This window comes from Patella vulgata, chromosome 3 (genome assembly GCF_932274485.2).
Source record: "Patella vulgata chromosome 3, xgPatVulg1.2, whole genome shotgun sequence".
Taxonomy (NCBI): Eukaryota; Metazoa; Mollusca; class Gastropoda; family Patellidae; genus Patella; species Patella vulgata.
Window position 1 is genome coordinate 59,878,692 of NC_065881.2, and position 23,665 is coordinate 59,902,356.

A 23,665-nucleotide genomic window follows, 5' to 3' on the forward strand; every position below is an offset into this window, starting at 1 on the left:
TCCCCCCCCCCCCCTTGTCAGTGATGCAGAGCGGAGGGCCTGACAAGAACAGCTGTCTAGTCGTTCGGATGGGACGAAAAACCGAGGTCCTGTGTACACATTGGCATGCACGTAAAAGATCCCTTGACAGTTGGAATTTGATATAAGAGTAGACCGTAGTGTCGCTATCCGGGCAAAATTATTGAAATAAAGTGAACCATATGTTAGTCCTGAAATGACCTAGTTTGTGTCGAGTGAATGTTAAACTCGCTCTCTCTCGCTCTCTCTCTCTCTCTCTCTCTCTCGAAGACAACTACACCCTTACACACAATAAATGTCATTCTTAAATGTGAATAAATCGAGAAATAAGTCTATTTATATTCTAAATCAACAAATAAATGACTGATTCCTGAAAATTGTGACGTTAATTATAGAACATGTATTTTCAGCCAGCTATATTAAAGTAGCTAAGTCTCTAACTCAGTATCATCCAAAGTCTTCGGCATTGAAAACACGAATTATTTGTAAATTTAAATCAATATTGATGTTGTGATCTTACCGGGAAAAGATGGGCTTCTGATATCCAATATTTAAGACAAAATAAACATTTTACCATTGGTACACGATTCGTGTACCATAACGCGTTTCAGTGCCATTTGTAACAAAGGACTCGAAGAACGGGGCTAGACATATTCCACAAGTCATGTCAAACGGTGACCCCATATTCTTATCTGGAGAGCATGCGCAGACTGGAATGACCAGACGCTATAGATTGCCATTCGACTGAGACTTCTGGCGAAGATAAATGATTTGATATTAGAGTAAAAACGGAAATGATCGAATGTAAATCAGTTTTTATGCATTCATAATACATTATTATATCCGTTGCGACCCATTTGTGTCAGTTTCCAGGTCACAAATATTAGCGACTTAGCTCCTTTAAATAACAAGTAGCTGTTATTTATGATAATAAAAATGCATGATAATAAAATGCATTTATTTTGTCATGTAATTCCTTCTTAGATTTATTTCGGGCATCTTTCCTGGGACGTCAATCAGGAAAGACGAAACTTCAAATACTTTTTTTTCTCGAAAAGTTAAAAACTCGATATTCGCCAGTTCGACAATGGCACGACGAAATATGTCAACAGTTATTTGAATCCGATACCAGTATAGGACCAGGGTCTGTATTTATGAAAAGTTTAATTAGAATATTAGCTCTGCGCCAAAGAAAATGTCGTTTTCCTAAAATATTGTAGTCTGTTTTCTGGAATAAGGCCCTACGTGTATTTATAATATAAATTGTCAAGAGTTTGACTTTTACACAAGCGCCCATAACCCCGTCCCCAAATTTAACCCCCAAAAAATAATAAAAATTATTCCTCGCCCGCCTAAGCTAATTAGTTTGTCATATTATGCTACAGCCATACAATATTTGTGACCCCGTCAGCTTAGTTTATTAAACGCGTATATCGAAAGTAGTTTAGCTAATTAAAAATGACACCCATCCACTGTTAATGGACTATAAAAAATTTGCCCTAACACTTACGGTGAATGTAACATGAAATTAATAACTTAAGCGGTGACACAAATGAAACATTTGACAAATGTCATCTGTGCACTTCACTATTATACTGTCGGATAGGCAGACACAATGATATTCCCATATATCATCCGACTTTTATATTTAATAACATACAAAATTTTATTTTATATTGTGTTCACGAAAATAATTGGTCATGATAAGACATTTAAGTTTATACCCAAGTATTGTCTGAATTAAAATAGGTCTGCTCCCACATTCGAACGATCAAACAGAGTCTGGTCGCACATTTTTGGATATGCAGACTTTCAATAAGTAGACGGCGTGACTAAAATAAAGTGAACAGCATACATAAAATATATAGGTGAGTTACTTAATGTCTTCACATTTATTAACGACACTGGACGCATATCTCAGAAATCAAAAAATATCTATATTGTGGACTGTCTTGTCCGCAAAAGATTTAATAATTATTACTTTATTTTTCTGACACATAAAGATGGCAAAATTTCTGATGTGATTGTGCGTGGCCTTAAACACAATATTTTATCCAAGACGGCTATTTTGTTTTATTCATTCCATTAGGCTGCTGGGTATACGATATACGGTATACGGGCACGGCGGTTTACACGGCATATACTATACGTGGGTATACTGGCCTGGTCAGTTATGTTTCCCACCGATTTCGGTACCCTCATCGCGGCTCATTCATATCTAAACAGAATGGATTCAGAAGAAGAGGAAACTCTGACTTGGTTTTTACTTGCGGAGGCGTAAAGTATGGTGGCGTGAAGGTCAGGCTTTGAATCGGCTCATTCCAATATTAAGGGGGGGGGGGGAATAACTGGAAATCACTGTTCATGATAATCTAGAATAGTCTACCGTGCCTAGAGATATGTCCATCAATATTCGGAACGTTTGATTCGAACTTTTTACAACACAAATGCCCATTTTCTACTCATCCCATGGAATTTACTCCTCCCTGAAGCAAGTATACGCTAAAAAAAAAACGCCCATGCACGATACCATGTATATGCGTATAGCGTGCCCCTATACGCGTATAGTCCGATGTAAACCGCTAAGCAAATTCCTGTTGTTCGAACACAAGTATTCGCGTATACCTCTAAACGTATACCGAATACCGTAACCCGTATACCCCTATATGTAATAGCAGCCTAAAAGTTTAACTCGATACATTAAAGGTTTTTTTTTTTACAAAAAGTAACTTCTGAAACATTTTTTTTTCTACGAATAGAATATAAATTTGATTGAGTATGAATATATAGTACTATATGCCTTATTGCAAAAAAAAAAAAAAAAAAATTGTAGTATAGTAGCGTAACCTATTCTCTATTAAAGGCATATTAATCCATCAATGTCTCGCGTTAATTGCATTTATTCACACTTTATTTTGATGTAAACTATTTTTGTTTATCATCATTATTATTAATATAGAAATTTTGCTTAAGAAAATGACATGTCGCCGAGTTATATTAATGTAATAGTACGCACGAACTTTGGGCACGTTAGGTTACAATAGATTTTTTTTAAATTTATAAATTTGCATTTTTTAAAAAAATATCGAAGACAACCACACCCTTACACACAATAAATGTCATTCTTAAATGTGAATAAATCGAGAAATAAAGTCTATTTATATTCTAAATCAACAAATAAATGACCGATTACTGAAAACTGACGTTAATTATAGAACATGTATTTTCAGCCAGCGATATTAAAGTAGCTAAGTCTCCAACTCAGTATCATCCCAAGTCTACGACGTTGTGATCTTACCGAGAAATGATGGGCTTCTGATATCCAATATTTAAGACAAAATAAATATTTTACTATTGGTACACGAATCGTGTATCATAATGCGTTTCAGCACCATTTGCAACAAGGGACTCGAATAACGAGGCTAGACATATTCCACAAGTCATGCCAAACAGTGACGGCATATTCTTATCTGGAGAGCATGCACAATAAATATTATCGGTGTAGACTGGAATAACCAGAAGCTAGAGATTGCCATTTGATTGAGACTTCTGGCGTATACCTGATTAGAAATTGAAGTAAAAACAGAAATGATGGAATGTAAATCAGTTTATATGCATTCATAATACATTATTATATGCGTTGTGAGCCATTTCAGTCAATTTATAGGTCCCACATATTAGCGATTTAGATCCTTTAAGAGAGAAATGAAATGGAATGGAATGAAATGAAATGGGGTTTAAAGGAGCTAAGTCTCTAACTCAATATTGATCAGTTTTAATCGATATTGATGCTGTTATATTGCCGTGAAACTATAGGATTCCAATATACAATATTGAAGACACAATTAACATTTTTATTATCGGTACGCGAGTTGCGTAATGAACAAATAACAACACAATGTGGAAGTAATTACATGTATTCACAAACGACAAAATAATTTAAAAACGTGTAGAATTACTAAGCAGGCGTAAACGACTGCCATTCAATTGTTCATGTATTTCACCGAACCTAATTAAATTTTTCCAAAATTGAATATAAATCACTTACATGCATTCATATACTATTCAAAAAAAGTAGGGGATATTTGATTTTGGGGGCATAATACTAAAATATGCAAATGACTACGAAAAAAGTCACTATAGAACCTAACAGAAGAAACATTTCCAGTTACATGTGACACCCAAACGCACCAATAGCTACCGCATGGAATGCAGGTGATGCTTGGGATCATCATGGGGGTCCAACCCAAGATTTGCACGACTCTGACTTTGAATGTTACAGTTATTGTGGCATTGAATTCCAGGGTGGAAACATCAGTTTAATTGTTTTAGTGACCAGAAAACAAATTTTGATATGCGTCGGCTTACCCAAAATGAAAGGTTACGTGCCCTTGGCATGCTACAGATCGGCACAACACAGGCGGTTGTGGCGCGGACGATGAATGTTTTTCAGTCTGTCATAAGCAGGCTATGGTCCAGATACCGTGATACACAATCTGTACAGGACAGACCACGCTCAGGTCGACCAAGGGCGACAACTCAAGCCCAGGATCGATTTATCCGTACCTTGGCCTTGAGAAATCGTGTCATCACAGCAAATCAGATCAGCGCTCGTCTTCAAACAGACACTGGTGTGAGAGTGAGTGGCCAGGCGATTCGGAATCGACTGCATAGGGGTCACCTTCGCGCCCGACGTCCTCGCGTGATCCCTTGTTTGAGAGATCATCACATTCAGGAAAGACGTCGTTGGTGTGGGGATCGTCAACACTGGGATAATCGACGCTGGAGCAATGTGATGTTTTCAGATGAGTCAAGGTTCACTGTTGATTTTTTGGACAGACGTAGGAGGGTGTGGCGTCGTCGAAACGAGCGCTTCCAAGACGTTAACGTCATCAGACATGATCGATTTGGGGGTGGTTCTGTTATGGTGTGGGGAGGCATCACTGTTGCTGGAAGAACGGCTTTACATGTTGTTGCAGGGCGTGTTACAGGCCAGTACTACCGGGACAACATCTTGGCAGTCCATATTGTGCCGTTCGCACGACGTCATGGCCGCCGTTTCATCTTCCAGGATGACAACGCAAGATGTCACTGGGCCAGGATCGTTACAGGTTACCTCCAACAACAGAACATCACCACATTACCTTGGCCAGCACTCGACCTCTCCCCCATCGAGCATGTCTGGGACATGCTTGGACAGAGGTTACGTCAACGTCAACAACGTCCTGCCAATGTCCAAGAACTTGCTGCTGCGTTGCAACAGGAATGGGACAATCTGGACCAAAATGACCTTAGACGTCTCATTAGGAGTATGCCACGTCGGATCAATACTTCTTTGGCAAACAGAGGAGGATTTACCCGTTACTGACTTGGTTGTGATGCTGTGGTAACTTTGCTGTTTGACCCCGGGTATCATTTTACCCTTATAATGGTCAGTCTGTGCCTTACTTAGTCTAACGATCATTTGGAATAAATCGATGAATGTGAACTTCATTTCATTTTGTCATTTGTTTCTTCGTCAGTTTCATTAGGTGACTTTAATAACACTTAAAAATCAAATATCCCCTACTTTTTTTGAATAGTATATTACATTAATATGTGCTTTTAGAACAATTTTTGTCTATTTCAAGGTTCCAAAAAATAGAGCCATACGCCCTTTAACGCTCTACTTTTATGCTCCGATGGGCCATTGAAGACGGGCATACGCCATACAGTGTCCTATGAGGGAAAATTTGTCCGGACAGCGACTGTACGGCCTACTCTTATATATCGAATTCCAACTGCCAAGGGAACTTTTAAGTGCACCCGTCCTCGATTTTTGATCCCATTCGAACGACTAGACAGCTGTCCTTGTCAGGCCCTCTGTCCCAATGAAATTTCTCGGCCTTCACTGACAAGGGGAAACCACGCCGCAAATATTAAGACGGGGGAGGGGGAGTAAATAGGCCATTTCGGGACTAACATATGGTTCAGATATATTTCAATAATTCGCTCTTGCGCGTAGTGGTCTTTAGCAGTGGAGAACCCGGAGAGAACTTATGAGGTTGGACATGCGACCCTAAAGCCCATTCGCTAGACGATTCGGCCACCCAATCCAACAGCTTTATCAAGAGTATTTTCTATGGCTTTAAAAACAATTGTAATCATGACCTTTTGAAATTTATGAAATGAAATGGGGATTAACGTCTTACTGTTCTGCCCCGGCTAGGCTGATGACGACGGGCATACGCCATGCAGTGTGCTATGAGGGAAATTTTGCCCGAATTCCAATTGCTAAGGGATCTTTTACGTGCTCGCCAGTGTGTACACATGATCTCGGTTTTTCGTCCTAACCGAACGATTACACAGCTGTCCTTGTCAGGCCCTTTGTCCCGATGAAATTTCTCGGCCGACACCGGGAGCGAACCCGCGACCTCAAGACTACCGAGCCAGCGCGTTACTCACTTAGCCACCGTGGCTCCTGAAATTTATGTCTATAATATATTTTCTTATGACCCAGTAAATATATGAAACATGTTTTCTACAAATATATCTTCAGTAAACAGTTTCAACTAGATGTGGTAGTAAACCAAACAAATCCATGTCCTTGTGAGAATAATAAAAACTATTTAATCCAAACATTTGTTATTTAACAATAAAAGTGTGTGTCGTTGTTGTTGTCTTTTAGTCAATCAAAAACTGATTAAAGATTACAATGATTTCTATTAATTTCGCTATCTTCACCTGTTTGGGATAAATAAAGTATTAATGATTATACTATCCTATTATGTGTTTAATTATAACATTAATTTCTATTCTCTCATATAAGAATAAGGCTGAAGACTAAGTTTGGGCGTTATAAGACTAATTTAACAAATTTGCAAGTGAAAATAGATTGATTACCCCTCGCCGATAAAATTCTCTCACTATTTAAAAGACATAAAATCAATGTTGAAAGAGGGGTAATCTTACAATGTTCCCCAAAAAACGCCCAAACCACTAACAAGCGGTGTTTATCAGAATGTCATTTTTCTAACCCGGTCGCCCAACGAAGTGGCTACCCGCGATCTCATGTCAAAGGAAGGATCCAAATAGCGTTGGTAAGCGTTACTCCTCCAGTCGCCCTGCATTTTTATTAGATCTACCGAAATGTTACAGCTGAAAGCGAACGTCGCCCCGCCACGTCTAAAGCTATGACCTGAATACTCCGTTTTGAGCCGCTTAATAAATTTGGAATAATTCATGGGTGTGACGGTACCCATGTGCAGGTATAAAAAGGCGGGACCGTTATGAGGAACACTATTCACTTCGAATGCCAGTTGGCAAGCTCTTCCGGGACACAGGGGGGAATTAGGAATGCACGGTATTGGTATCTTTAGGACCCTTTGCTGATATTGGATAGTTTTTGACCAACGCACAGTTATGCCTAAATTGGCTGTAAAACTAAAATCCGAACGCAAAAGGTATACATGCTCAGAATTGAAGGGTTGGTCGGGAACCAAGATGTTTGATTTCCGAAAAAATGAGAAAAATGCGACTAGACAAGCCGCCCAGAAGGCAAGATCAAACGGAGAAGTAAGATTTAAGACTTAGAATATCAAGCAAGATTTTGGGAGTAATAGGTAGTTTGGGCTTAACTCTGTCCCCTAACGTACGCCTTGTGCCTTGCAGAAGAGAGGTTACGTGCCAGTTATCTAGGGGATTCCTTAAATTAGCCTCCACATGCAACAACCTAACGCAATATAACGGAGTAGGTCGTTTAACCCAATTGGAACGGGATCAATATCAACCAGTGAACAATAATGTAGATATGATTTAAGGTGATTTGCGTAGGTTAGCTGGGTTGATTTAGAGAATATATTTCTCCAAAGGATATCCACCCTGGAATCAAGCCGATTTACAAGGTTTGGACTTGATTCTGCAAAAGAAAGGGAAGAGTTTTAGCGGATATGTGCATATGATAATCCGAAATAGATATAAAACTTTCATCAGGGGCGAATTCGTGTAACCGAGATATTTTATCGGCTACAGTATTAAGATCACCTCTAACATATCTTGCTGAAAGGTGAAAGTTGAACATAACCGAAAGCCAAAACATGTGCCTTAAAGCATGCATAACGATACCGTTATATTTGCAGGTTCCCTTATTTAAACATGCCACCGAAAATATAATAACGCGCTTGTTTTGCAGGTTATAGCACCATCGACATGCCAGCTATCACCGCCATCGTTTCCTTATAGTTTATATACATGGGGGCAATGTCAGGGAAATCATATTCCCAATTTACATAAAACCAATCATTCCGGAAGTAGCCGCCTCCACCAATGTTACATGCATCGGTAACGACGGACACTTCTGGAAGATTATCAAGCAACAAGGATCTGCCATTAAATGTTTTTAAACAGTGTTTCCACCATTGTAAATCCAGTAATATATCTTGGTTTAATAAAAGCCTGTGCCGCGAAGATGACATACTATTAATGCGATTCAAAATTCGTCGGATGAATACACGCCCGCCACGAACTACGCCTGATGCCCAATTTAACAACATGCCAGCCAGCGACTGCAATTGTTTCTTCGATAAGCGCTTTTTACTTAAACACGACTCAATTTCGTACTTTACAGATTCTAATTTTTCCGAAGGTAAGCATAGCGACATAGCATTTGAGTCAATTTCGATGCCAAGGAATGTAAGGCGTTGGCAAGGATCGGTTACCTTAGACCAGTTAATGGCAAATCCTACAAAGTAGATAACGTAAAACCTTAATAGGCTTAAGTAATGCTGCTGAGCATTGCTCCATGGTGGGATAACAGAGGAAGAAATCATCAAGATACACAACAGTATTTTCATAGCCTTGGCGCATCATCATCCGGCGAACGGCCTGTGTTAGTCGATGGAATATTCCGGGTGCGAGTTTAGAACCAAATGGGAGCTTTTTGTCAATAAGGTGCCTCCATACACCGTTAAAATTCCACCTTAAACCCGTTACAGTTTGACTATGTTTACTAATTGGTACAGACCGATACGCCGACTTCAGATCTACCTTGGCCATGAAGTAACCTCTCTTTACAAGTCTGGCGGCACCATCCACAGTCTGATAACGATGCTTATCTATATCACTTACATAGTCGTTTACAGCTTTGCCAGGAGGATAGCTACAGTCGTGAATTAGCCTAATGCCACCGTTTGGTTTTGGTATGATGCCGATGGGACTTGTAATTAGGGGTTTACAAGAAACTGGTAAATAATTCCCGTTAATTATTTCGTTTGTGATTTCTTTGGTGGCTTTATCGAAGTATTCACTACCCAAGCAGGCAGATTTATGATTATGACTTCAGAAAATTTAGGACTCGATTTTGAATCAATTATATCAAATCCATTTGAAATGCCCTTTAAAATAAAATCCCTGTCTTTGTCATTTTTTAAAAGGTGATCCCAAGCCGAATATTTTAAGCCCCCGATGTGCTGGGACCCTTTACTAGTTTTTTGGATATGAACCATGCTCTACTGCAGAATGTTTCCCACCACACCCCACTGTTGAACAAACGTGTTTGAATTTACAGTTGTAAAAATGACAACCGCGCGTGGAGTTGAACAATTTGCAGATGACCTGGCCGGTGCTTGTTGCCGGATACGGCGTCGATGGTTGAGTGGAGTTCCTATACGTTGATTGAGTGTATTGTCCTTGTCGATAGTATTTTGGTATAAGATGTATCGTTTGCAAGTGCGTCACAGACATGCCCCAAAGAAACCCGGACTGGCTCTGCAGAATGCGGCATTCCCTGTCATAATAGAGTACAGACACATGTTCGTATCGCGTGAAAAGTTCGAGTGTGCGAGTTGTATAGGCCAAATAATCTCTGATCTCGCTAATGGTCATCTTCCCCTTTTTCAAGAAAACAGTTAAGTATTGCGATATTGGCGAGGGACCACTGTACGAGGGATATTGACTCCAACTTTGGTTTTGAAACTCCTGATCTGAACACTATGTCCTGTGCTCTTCAGTGTCGTATATATTAGTTCTAGGTATAAAATCTACAATATCGAGATGCGACGATTTCTTACCGAGTGGACGTGACTTGAGGTGGATGTGAGGGTCTTGCCAGGAAACTTCACAACCTGGATTCATTTGACTGTTGAGATTGTGTGAGTGTCGCTTTATGGGCCGCCAATCCATCTAATAGGTGTTTGACTGTAGAAGATTTATCAGCAGACGATTGGATATATCAGACCTGTGATGCGAATCGTTCCAATCAAAGTTATTGGTAGACACCGTCGGGACCCGATCAGGATAACTTGCTATAGCCTCTTTAACAGCGTGAAGACATAACTTTAACTGCCCTCTTTTGATTTCAGTCTGGGCTAAATCCGCCTCTTCTAGCAAACAAAGAGCTTCAGTCGATGTGAACCCTTCCTCACGTAAGATCGACACCGTCTCTGGACTTAATTTATGAGAGTAAGCAAATACCTTTAAACTTTCGATATCTGTCTGATGTTGGTATGTATGGTCACAGTGATTAGGTTGTCGATCCATCTCTTCTTCATTCTCTGATGTATTCCTCTGTTTTCGGTTAGTTTTACGTTTAGGAGGCATTCTGGTCAAGAAAAACAAATAAAAAAGGCTGTTGTTATGAGGTAAGTCGCCAGCCAGCCACATCCGCCGCAGTATACTATAGATAAGGAAGCGCTTCAATGGCAATGCTAGATTACAAGGTGAACAACACCTACCATCCCGCGCACGTGCGGGAAGTTGAGCGAGTTCACGGATTGGCTAAAGGGGACGCACGCTAACTATTTGAAACCTATCACGATTTAAAGCGGCAATTCGACTACAAAATTAAAAATAAATTACCAGGTAATTTTATACATATATTATTAACACTGACATAGTGCCTTTCGATAACCGCGCATATCGGACCGTAATTCTCCTGGATGGCTCCTGATTCGACGAAAAATCACGCTTTTTGCTTGTGGTCCCTCTAGAGGTCATAACTTTTATCCGATTTAATAAACCTTTCGAATATATCACCGTTACACCAAGCTGATGGCTGAGTGCGAATTTGTGAAAATCAGACCGAAACTGCCACTCCCTGTACGCAAATAGTGTAAAAGTATGTAATATTAAAGTTGTGGACCCTCTAGAGGCTACAACTTTGATACGTTTATGACGAAACTTAAAATATATGTTTATATCCCAAAGAGCTCAGGGCCTTTCGATATTCGCGCATATCGGACTGTAACTCCATGGATTATGGCCCATAAAAACCGGTTAACTATACCACCGTTACACCCAAATGACGGTTGAGATCGAATTTCGTGAAAATCGGACAGAAACTGCCAAACAAAATGGTCGCTCCTTGTACGCAAATAGTGTAAACGAATGTTGTGGACCCTCCAGAGGTTGCAATTTGATCCGATTTTGATGAAACTTAAAATATATGTTTATATCCTCAAAGATATCGGTTCATTTCGATGTCTGCGCATATCGGACCGTAACTTCCTGGATTATGGCTCCTGATTGTGCTAAAAATCGCGTTTTTAATTTGTGGTTCTCTAGAGGTAACATTTTTCACCGTTACGCCGTAATGACATTTGAGTTCTAATTTTGTAAAAATAGGACCGAAACTTCCCGAAAAAATGGCCGTTCCCTGTACGCAAATAGTATAAAAGTACATAATACTAGCTAAGGTTGTGGACCCTCAAGAGAGATCACAATTTTTGCCCGATTTTTGATGAAGCTTAAAATATATCTTTATATCCTAAGGATCTAGCTTCCTTTCGATATTTGCGCGTATCGGACCCAAACTTCCTGGATTATGGCCCCTAATTTTACGAAAAATCGCTTTTATTTAGCCCTTTCTCTGTTTATATGATCTCTTATAAAATGTGAGCGTATCTTGCATGATAACCGCTTGTTCAAAGAGCCCTCAACACCAAAGAAGACTGACAGAATAACATATCAAGCTGCGTATCAAAATGACATAAAAGGCTTTTCTATAAATAAAATGTTTATATACGCTAATCATTAATCAACCTAATTTTAGAGTTTAGTCTGGTGTGGCCATTTGTTTGTTTTTTGTGCCCTTTTCGTATATAGAAGCTCTGTTTGTGCAGTCAAATTTAAGGTTTCCTTATTATTTCTATTCGTTTGATATTCCTGTCAGTTTCATAAGCTAACAAAACAAAACTGTTATGACTCCATGCAGGTGTTTAGACAGACGGCAGTCAAAATAACTGCCATTTTGTTGTAAATGTAGGTCATCTATTGAGGTGTCATTGCCGTAACAATAATTACGATCTTGCAAAAATTCAGTTTTTCTCCAATAAAAAATCTATTAATGTTGGACATCGTTTAAAATAAAATAGGACACCAGCCCACAAATATGATAAACTACACATCATTATACGTGCTGGATGATGCATACTAAGTGCCATAAATTGTAAGATAACATGATGCAAACAATAATATGCCTCGCCCCCCCCCCCCCAAAAAAAAACACCCTAGATAATGGGACTAACACCATAACGTGCTGATAATAGGACGCACAACACAACGTACTAGATTCTAGGATACACCCCATGACGTGCTATTTAAAGGACTCACGCCGCAACGTGCTAGATAATAGGACGCCTAGGGCACACATCATGACGCGCAACATAACGTGCTAGATAAGAGGACGTATACCATAGCGTGCTAGATAAGAGGACGTACACCATAACGTACTAGATAATAGAACGCGCGCCATATCGTACCGGAGAAGTGATTATGAAGTGCTAGATAATGGGACGCACAACATAACGTACTAGATACTAAAATGCACACCATAACGGGCTAGATAATTAATAGGACGCGCACCATAACGTTCTAGATAATTAATAGGACGCACAACATAACGTGTTAAATAATAGGGTGTATACCATAACGTACTAGATAATAGGACGTATACCATAACGTACTAGATAATAGGACGTACACCATAACGTACTAGATAATAGGACATGCACCATAACGAACCAGGGATGATTATGATACCATGAAGTGTAAGGTAATAATAGGACGTAAACCATAACGTACTAGTTAATAGAACGCGCGCCATAACGTACCGGAGATGATTATGATACCATGGAGTGCTAGTAGGCTAGCGGTTTAAGTCTATATTTTTTCCAATACCCCTACCTATGGTAGAACAAAGGTTATTTGGTATGGTTCGCACGATCGAGCCGTCCTTTTAGAAAAACAAGTCCTTAGTGCATTAAAGAAACCATAACCAATGGTAAAAGTGCAAAAAATATATTGGGTCATGTGGAAAATTTGCCCAAGAACCAGTTTTGAGATCTGTTCTACATCGGGTAGACTAGGACGCGCACCGTAACGTGTTAGATAATTAATATGACGCACAGCATAACGTACTAGATAGTAGAACGCACACCATAACGGGCTAGATAATTAATAGGACGCGCACCATAACGTTCTAGATAATTAATAGGACGCGCAACATAACGTGTTAAATAATAGGGTACTAGATAATAGGACGTACACCATAACGTACTAGATAATAGGATACCCACCATAATGAACTAGGGATGATTATGATACCATGAAGTGTAAAGTAATAATTTTAATTATTAAAATATGATGCACGGCAGTTGATAACATTAAGCGCTATATTAATGGGGCGCGCATCTGTACTAGAGGATATATACTGGATGAAAATAACACGTTGCATACAATATTATGTGAAATGAAAAAAAATGAGGTTTATGTCCAACTTTTCAGCACCGACTGGGCTAATGAAGACGGGCATACGCCGCCAAGCAATATACAATGTGCTCTGAGGGAAATTTTGCTACGGTCTACTCTTATTTCGAATTCTAGCACACCGATGTGTACGTCTGATCCGAAAAACTAGACACTCTACTTGCCAGGTCATCCTTAGATCCTTACATATAGATCGTCAGATCTATATCTGTATGGTACATAGAGATTCGATGGTAACGTAATCAACACAACTGTCTTACATTTAGATAATTGACTTGTCATTATACTTTTTAAAAACTAAAATCTATATATAACCTAATAGATCATAATTTTGACACAAAATAGCTAGAAATATTTTCTGTTTCTATATACGTCCTTTTCATCAAATTATTTATATATAAAACTGGAAGAAAAGTTTAATGAACGTTGATGGATTATAAAGTAACGTCGCTGTGATGTATTATCTACATAAATTATACTAAACCTACTTAACCCTTTAAGTGGGCGTTTTATGTACCTTTAATAGTAGAAAAATTTTATGAATGGTCATATCGACAGTAGGCTACCGTTACCCAGGTAAGATTATTTTTGGTTTAGAAAAGTTAATTCTACAGTGGAAGGCTTCCCACAGATTTGAGATCTAAAACGTAGACTTGAGATCTAGGTACCTTTTTATGTCGTACATTTCCTAACAAATAGATTTTTTTTTATTTGCCGAAACGAATGAATGAGCTATATTATTTCAACCGAAACAGCATAATGACGTTAAAATATATGGATATATTAATAGACTTCTTGGGAGGGAAGAGGATTAGGTGGGCGAAAAATCTACGCGTGCACTTTAGATCATTGCGTCAAGTGACATGGTTTTCATTCCTAGCATGTATGGGTCACCTTCCCAACCCTGTGAGTTTTTTCTACGTGCTTCCATTGCTAAAGTCTCCTTCGCGCAAGCGAATTATTGAAATAAAGTTGAATCATATGTTAGTTCCGAATTTTCCCAATTCGGGTCGAGTTGATGTAAATATCAATTCTCCCGTCGTGCAGGACAGGGGATCTGACAAGGGACACTTATAGTCGTTCGGATGAGACGAAAACCCAAGGTTCCGAGTACACATTGGCATACACGTAAAAGATACCTTGGCAGTTGGAATGGGATGGGACGAAAGATCGAGGTCCCGTGGCACGCTGGTGTACGTGTAAAATAACCCATGTCCGTCTTTTATTATCCCCAGTTGGTGCAGAAAAGTAGGACTTTAAACCCCATTTCTTTTCTTCTAACACCGATGTTAAGGATGTTACATTTTTTATTTAAAAAAACAACAACAGCCATTTGCCGAGTATTAAAATTAGATATTAATCCTAATTTCCCCTTGTCGGTATTCTTTTAAGGGAGATATCCTTAACCACTAACCAGTCGAGGCATCGAAGCTCATTTCGTCCTGTCGTAAACTGCAATCAAATTACGGAAATATCCAGGCCTCACTGATGCTTTAGCAGCTCTAAAAATGTATTTTATTACTATTGTGACTAAAACCATGAAGTTAGCCACCTAGTTAAATCGGATATCCATGTGAAGTAAACAAAATCGTGACCACTTCATTTTTGTTTACTAGCAGACTCACCAGACACAAATTGTTACCTTTAAAGATACAGTATGTAAGATTTAGATAAAGAACTAGCCAGTCTTGCTATAATAGTTCGAAAGTAGATGATGTAAAATGAATAATTTGAAAATTTCATTCAAATTACACTATTGCAAGCGAAGATATAGCCTTTAAAGGTTTGACAGACGTGTGCAATAATTTCAACCACCGTACTGGTTGATCGAATCTAAGTCTCGGTCCTCCATATTTGATTAAATCAAAGTATCGCTGAACCATTCTAATCTATTTAATATCGGAGAAATTTGATGCCATCGAGAGTTGATTAAGGCCTGGATCAGTTAATTAATGTCTAATTAATATTTTAGAAAACATTTTGGGCCTAAAGAAAGACCTGCAATAGGCAGATTTAGCTCTTGCATAATGCATGCTTAACTTAAGCCATAGTTCCGCTGCATGAGTTTCATATAAATATGGTTGATAAAAACTGTAGAATACATGGTTTCACCAAAAGTTTCTGTATTCTAATAATGAATGTTTGTGGACATTTATTTGAAATTTATTTTTGTTTCTGCACGATTTTAGTAAATTTATCAATAAAGCTGTCTATGCTTACAATATGGAGACAATAATTGTTATCACATATTAGTATATTCTCTCATGAAAGTCATTACTAATGTTTAGAAATATATAAATTTGAAAATATATTCTAGAAACCTACTTTAGTGACATAATGATACAGAAAACTTGGTATTCAGACAAATGATAACAATGTATTTTTACATATGAATTTCAGAATCGTTTTGAAAATTGACTTATCGCATGGATATATTGAGCAATTAGTACAGACATATCAGAATATTCGGAATTAGAAAGTAGGCAAGAGTGCTTTGTCGTTAATTTAGGTTGGTTAGGAATTACCCTGACTTCCAAGGTGCAGCTGAGACAGACCGCCCGTGAATACGGGCGGTCCTGAGTGGCACAAAAATGTAGGGCGCAATTGGAAACATAACAAAACTATACAGTTATATGGGACAACAATCACTGGTTTATTATACACAGGCACGACGTTTCGATAAGTATTCTCTTATCGTTATCAAGCACAATAACATTTAGTAAACTTGAGGGTCTATATATATGTACAATGCGAAACAATTCTTATTACTAATCATTAGAAGAGTTCAACCAATTAACAGACATATTTAACATCAAAGACCTGAAAAGCACCGTGTGATGACAAGGATATAGTTGTACATGAACCTTAAAACCACCCTGATATTGAAAAAGAAAAATGATTAGGGGGAAACCATACATTAAACAAACAGTATATAACAGATAGAGCTTATAAACACACGATCTTGTAAATAAAACCACATTCACAAAATGTTATGAAAACAAAGCATAATAGCACTAAGATAACACAATAAACTGATCCAAGGGTTTGAAGGATCTAATATAGGCTAATAATAATTTACTAAGTTAACATAGTAATCACGATTCAAGGTGTTAAAGTTCAGAGAATATATGTTATTAAAAGTTAATAACTGGGGGGGCGGGATAAAAAATATACATAATTAAAAGTGATAACTGGGGGGGGGGGAACCCATTAGACCACTTGTATGTAACTGATAAGGGCTTATAACACAGGATCTTGACTGAAGGCTAGCGCTAATCCCAACCCTAACCCTGGAACCTAGCCCCAATGCTTACCCTAACCTACAATCTCACCAACAATCACGTACCCTAGGCTTATTAACATCTCGGCGACCTTGACAAAAATTGAGCTAGCCTTAACAAATAGATTTAGCCCTAAAATAGGTCGTAATAGACGACTTCGACCATTTGAGGAAGTAGGCTATCCTATTACAATAGTGTAGTTCAAGCATGATGGATTATTGTTGTTACTTTGCCTCGTCATCAAATGACCGGTAAAACTGTCTAAAATCTTCTGTCATCGTTTTCATTGCTCGGGACTTATTGTCTATTGACAAGACAATCTTCTGAATATGTGAAAATTCCATAAGACTTCTGTTTATCTGTGTATGAATCATGTACTCCACCCCAGACATTCAGAAAACTCCTCAAATTTGGCCAACTATATTTTCCTTTCTAAATCTCTTCAACCTTTTTTTTCTTTGGCAAGATTCTATGCAAAATAAAATAAATTATGATAGTAAGTAGAGGCGCAAAAATTAAGATTGGCACAAATGATCAAGTGGCGCATGAGTATCTGTACTCGCAAACTCACTATCACCACGCCCCTGGCTTTTGGTTGAGTACAACTCCTTGGCAGATTTCATTTATTTAATATGTATGTTATATTTTCAGAATAGACAGAGAAAGATACAAGATCACAATTTAAAAATGAAGTTGGAAGTGATTCTAGTCGCATTTTTAGTTTGTCTGTATCAGGTGACCTGTGCTCCTTTACCACCAAATGCCGATACACCTGCAACGGAATTACAAGGTAAGATATCAGAACAGCGTTAAATTGGCTGTTTTCAATATGGCTGTTGGTTGACATTTGTCAACAAACGTGTAGCCATTTCAAATAATATTTCGTGAAGGTGAACCACACCTCCATGAACCATTATCCGGGCGATGCGTTAATGAGATTTCTAAGATTACGTGTTATGCCAGAAAGTAAATTGTGTCTAATGTCGCGGTTTGACTCGGTACAAAACAAAAAAGGCCCTAGCCATGACAATTCTGACAAAGCCAATGTCAAAACGCATATATACCACAGGTTTTCATATTCGAAAATAAAATATATGTTAATAAGTTTTAGGGAAGAATGTTATTTCGGAATAGTTGTCAACCATCAACTTCTGTCACACGAGTATAATTAATAGCACCATTAAACTAACTATAAAGTTCAAAACTAGCTAATCATATATATATATATATAATGGCGGCTATACATCAAGTTATTTAAAGAAGAAATTAAAGTCATCTATATCAATACAATGACAAAAATTGACATAAATGCATTAACGGATGATCGAGAACAAATCCCTATCTCCGTTTTTTCTCCAGGTCCTCCGGTTTCCTCTCACTGCTAAAGACCCCTACGCGCAAGCGAAATATTGAAATAAAAAATTTAACCATGTATTAGTCCCGGAATGACCTAATTTGTGTCAAGTGGACGTTAAAGGCATATTTTAGTAAGAATTAATTCTTTATTGCAAACAACACTGTAAGAGGAAACTGGAGACTTCTTTCATACACATAAATCAGCTTCTTCCTTGTATGATTTGTCTCCAAAATGACAGAAACTAATCAGCTTTGTGTGCGAGACTACAATTATGCCCGCTCATAAATAGTTTTTCATCTAGGATCTGTTCAGACTCAACTTAATTAATTCCATATTTTAATGTGACAGGAGAGTTTCACTCAGATATTACCTTTTGACCTTTTATAGGGTATAAACTGAATGGAGTTTCGTCATATCCGTCAGATTTCTGAAGTTATGTGTCTGACTTCTAGGTCGAGTTACTGTGCATAAATATGATTAATAAATATACACCCATAAATCTATGTCACTGTAACACGCTTAAATTTGTGGGAGCTGAGTCGAAGAAGATGAAATGAAATGGGGTTTAAAGTCCTACTGTTCTGCCCCGACTAATGAAGACGGGCATATGCCATACAATGTGCTATGAGGGACATTTTGCCCGGCAGCGCCACTATGGCCTACTCTTATATCGAATTCCAACTGCCAAGGGACTTTTTATGTGTACGCCACTGTGTACAATGGACCGCGGTTTTTCGTCCCATCCGAACAACTAGACAGCTGTTCTTGCCAGGCCACCGTCCCGCACCACTGACAAGTGGAAATCACGTCGGAAAATCCCGATGAACTTTCTCGGCCAATGCATGGATTGAACACGAGCCAGCGTCCTACCCACTTAGCCACCGTTGCTCCCCCGAGTCGAAGATATGAATAGGATGTTTTAAAAAAACTTTATCTTTAAAACATAGAAGGCAGCCAGTGGGGTCGTTTGTTGAGTTTTTATCCATTCCATACATTCTCTGTTTGGTTTCCGATTTAGTTAGAAAATTACCACGCCCACTTCGGTACAGGTTAACACAACATACAGATATTGTATAGTATTATTGTCGCCACTCTGTATGCCCGATGGTCCATCGCGTCGTCCCATGGTGTTTTTCTTCAGTCTGTTTATTCTTAGTCGATTCTAACGACAGTTGCCAAGGTGCCATGTTGTTTCACAAAAGTTTGACCATGTGATATCGGTTCAAGTTTAAGATTGTGTGTATATTATAATAATAATAATAATAATAATAATCATTTTTTTTTTTTTTTTGTATAGCGCTGAGTGCTCCAGCTAACAGCTGCTCCGCGGCGCTTTTCACAATTAAAATATTACATATAATATAAAACAAATAGTTCTAAAACATTAAAATGTCAACATGTTCATAGTTTAAAAGCACGTTTAAAAAGTTCGGTTTTAAGAATTTTTTTTTTTAAAAAACAGCAACGTTAGTAGAGTCTTTTACATGTCTAGGTAATTCATTCCACACGTTAGCAGAGGCGTAAACAAAAGCCCGTTCACCAGTTTTAGTTTTTACTGTAGGAACATGAAGTAAGTTTTTATCAGCAGAGCGTAGGTTCCTGCTTGGTTTATACGGGGTTAAAAGTTCATTAAGATATTGTGGGGAACAGTTATTATTTAGACAATTAAAAGTTAAAAGACCGATCTTAAAATTAATTCGTTGATAAACTGGTAGCCAATGAAGATTTTGGAGTACTGGAGTAATGTGTTCAGATTGTTTAGTTAGAGAAACGATACGCGCAGCTTTGTTCTGAATTTTCTGGAGTCTGTTTATATCTGATGCTGGTAATTGGTATAGAAGCGAATTGCAGTAATCTAGTTTGGAGAGAACGAAAGCGTTAGTTAACATTTTAGCGATATTTGACGTTATAAATGGTCGAAGTTTACCAATGTTGTAAAGATGAAGATTTAATGATTTGCAGGTAGTAGAGATGTGACTTTTCATTTTAAGATCGTGATCAAAGTAAACTCCAAGATTTTTAACTGATTGAGAGGATGTTATTGTTGAATCACCGATTTTAACGGATTGAGAAAGAGATTTTCTGCTGATTAAGATGACCTCTGTCTTATCATCATTTAATTTTAGGAAATTAAGATTCATCCAATTTTTTATGTCATCTATACAAGCCTCAAGTTTACAGATTTCGGTGGAGTCACTCGGTGGTTTCAAAGCAAGATACAGTTGTGTGTCGTCAGCATAAAGATGAAAGTTAATTCCATGTTTTCGGATGATATCGCCAATTGGTGTTGTGTAGGCAGTGAATAAAAGGGGACCAAGAACCGACCCCTGCGGAACTCCAAAGCGTAGGGTTTTGGGAGACGATGTTGCTTTCTCAATGACTACATACTGTGACCTGTCAGTTAGATAAGAGCGTATCCATTTTAGACATAGTTCATGGACGCCAAAACGTGTTTGTAACCGGTTTAATAGAATACGACAGACTGTTTATTATCTATGTTAGTAACAATATCGTTATATACTCTCAGCAGTGCTGTTTCAGTGCTGTGACCCTTCTTATATGCTGATTGAAATTGTTCGTCAAGATTGTTAATAACAAAATGGTGTTTTAGTCTCGTGGATATAACTTTCTCAATTAGTTTTGATATGTATGACAGATTAGACACAGGTCGAAAGTTCTTTAAGTTATTCGGGTCTAGATTTGGTTTCTTCAGTAGCGGTTTAACATGGGCGATTTTTGTGAACTGGCTTACATTACCATGCATAATTGATGTGTTAACAATATGTGTAATTATTGGTAGGAGTTCATTTATACACAGTTTAAGTAACCATGTTGGTATTGGATAAAATAAACTGGGTTCTGCAACGTACCACTACTTTCCTGCACCAAGACAGTGTACCTTGGATTTACCGACAACTCCAATTTACACGTTTTATAGAAATAGCATTATAATTGAATTTCTATACTGATATTAAGGATAGCTGGGCCCCCATCTCGATCCGCCACTGAGTGATAATACATTATGATATGGAAATATACTTTCAGTAAAATATCATTTCAAAGGATGTGATGACTCGACTTGTTGGAATGAACAGTCCCCAGTCGAATTTTAGTCCAATGGATCCCGTGGCTAGAAAAATCGAAAATTCTTTAAAATAATATGATCTCCGAATTTTCCCCTTTTATTCTTTTCCAACTGAAATCTGAAACATGTAAATTTTCTGGCAATGGACCCCGTTTGTTATTAATGGATTGTTGGGTCTACGTGCTTTACACATCAACTGGGAAACGAACTGTAAGAGGCAAGTCAGTCATTCATTCTATTTGGATATTTGCACTTGATCAGTATTCTCTAAGATAGTTTAACTAGAAAATGTAAATATATTTATATATAGTGACGATATAAATTCAAATATCTGACTAATGTTGCCTCTTTCGTCGTTTCCTAGGTGGAGCACTACCAAGGCTAGAGGTGGTAGAGGTGACAGAACCACCAACGATGGTACGAGCAACTCCTGCTGTAGAAAAACAACAGTTTGTGGTGCCCAATTCGAATGACTTTATTAAAGTTCCTATATATGTTGAAGTAGGGTTGGATGAGTTGAAACAAGGATTATAGTTATGTAGGTGTGTCATATTTCTAAAACCATGTTACTGATCCGTTTATAAAGTGTGAAGTACGGAAGGCCTGGCAAGACACAAAGCATAGAACCATTAACAGTTCGAATTCAAAATAAGAGAAGACTGTAGGGAACCCAAGCCCAGTCGGCCCCTGAAAATCAGATATAGGTTTTATTTACTTAACGCAAAATAAAATCTGATAAATAATGATCTTTTTAGTAAGAAATTTAAAAATAATTGTCGCATATTGTTACGAATTAACACAGTTCATAATAAATAAATGTCCTGCTTTCTTTCTTGCAGGTGTTCAAGAAACAACTGAAGGGCATCTTTCATTCCCGATGGTTTTTACATTGGAATTACCGCCATATTTGGAGTTATGTAACAAAAAATATAAATTAAGTATCAAAATTCCGTCAAGTGGACTAAGCATTTCCAAATGAGAAAGGAAAAAATATGATTAATTTTCATATCTTAGAATCACTTTAAATAATTTTTATTTGTGTGTAAGGTTAGGCCTATATCTTAAAAGTATAGATAAGTATGGTATTATTTTTGTGTGATCTATTGTCAACATAAATGAAATATTTTTATTCTAAAGTCAATCAAAAACTCTGCTAACTATGTTATTTTGGCGAAGGTGCACAGACATCTGGAATATATAGTTACAATATTGTTACTTTACTATATCTCTCCCGAATATTTTTACATTGCTTTATCTCTGTTGACTATTGTTACATCACTATATCTCGAATATTGTTACATCACTATAATATATCTCGAATATTGTTACATCACTATATCTGGAATATTGTTGCATCACTATTTCTCGAATATTGTTACATTTCATTATTTGAACATAGATCTTAACATAGATGATAGTAAGAATATATTTAGTATATTTATAAAATTAATGTATTCGATGTTGAAGATAATTATGGAACTTTATTGTTTCTAAATGGTTTTATGGAGGGGGCTATAATGGTTTTGATTCTCGGTATGTAAATAAATGGGAAATCACTGTATTTGAATTTAAATACGTAATTTTTGTTATGTCCATTTTGTTTGTAATAAACTGGAAAACACACCAAAGACAAAACAAAAGGAGTGGGGTTGTTAACATACACTTGTCTAATAGGATGGGGTGATGGTGCTCAGATTATAAGGTCTGTCATTGAGTCAAGTGGCGTGGTTTCGATCCCACAATTGTACGTGATAAGGAGTCGGTCGCGTATCCAACCTCGTGGTTTTTTCCGGATCCTTTGGTTTCATCCTACAGCTAAAGACCACGAAGCGCAAGCGAAATATTGAAATAAAGCTGAATCATTTGTTAGTCCCGAAATGTGTCGAGTGGACGTTAGACCCAATTCTTTGCTATGTTCAAATTACGAGAGATCAAACAGATGACTGGGCATAATTTATACAAACCCTTTGATTTACGTGAGGCCCCCACCCCCGTCCACACGCACATTGCATATTTACGGTTTATTGTGGTGACATGGTCACGAATGAAGTAAGAATGCTGGGAAACACAGGCCTGAGTTTATGAACAGACAATGGGCTAAATCTAATTGTGTAGACCAGTTCAATTTTTGGCATGGTCGTTGAAGTGTAAATAAGATTAGGGCATTTGATGGTTGGCGAGACT

At 37.8% G+C, this 23,665-nt stretch overlaps 1 long non-coding RNA gene across 1 annotated transcript; it reads left to right on the plus strand.

Moving 5' to 3' along the window:
* The first annotated feature begins 1,712 nt into the window (after positions 1-1,712).
* LOC126815726 (uncharacterized) lies at positions 1,713-23,097 on the plus strand. Its single transcript, XR_007678044.2, has 4 exons — positions 1,713-1,886; positions 17,691-17,829; positions 21,846-22,023; positions 22,321-23,097. It is a non-coding gene; the product is annotated as an uncharacterized LOC126815726 (long non-coding RNA).
* Positions 23,098-23,665: the final 568 nt, after the last annotated feature.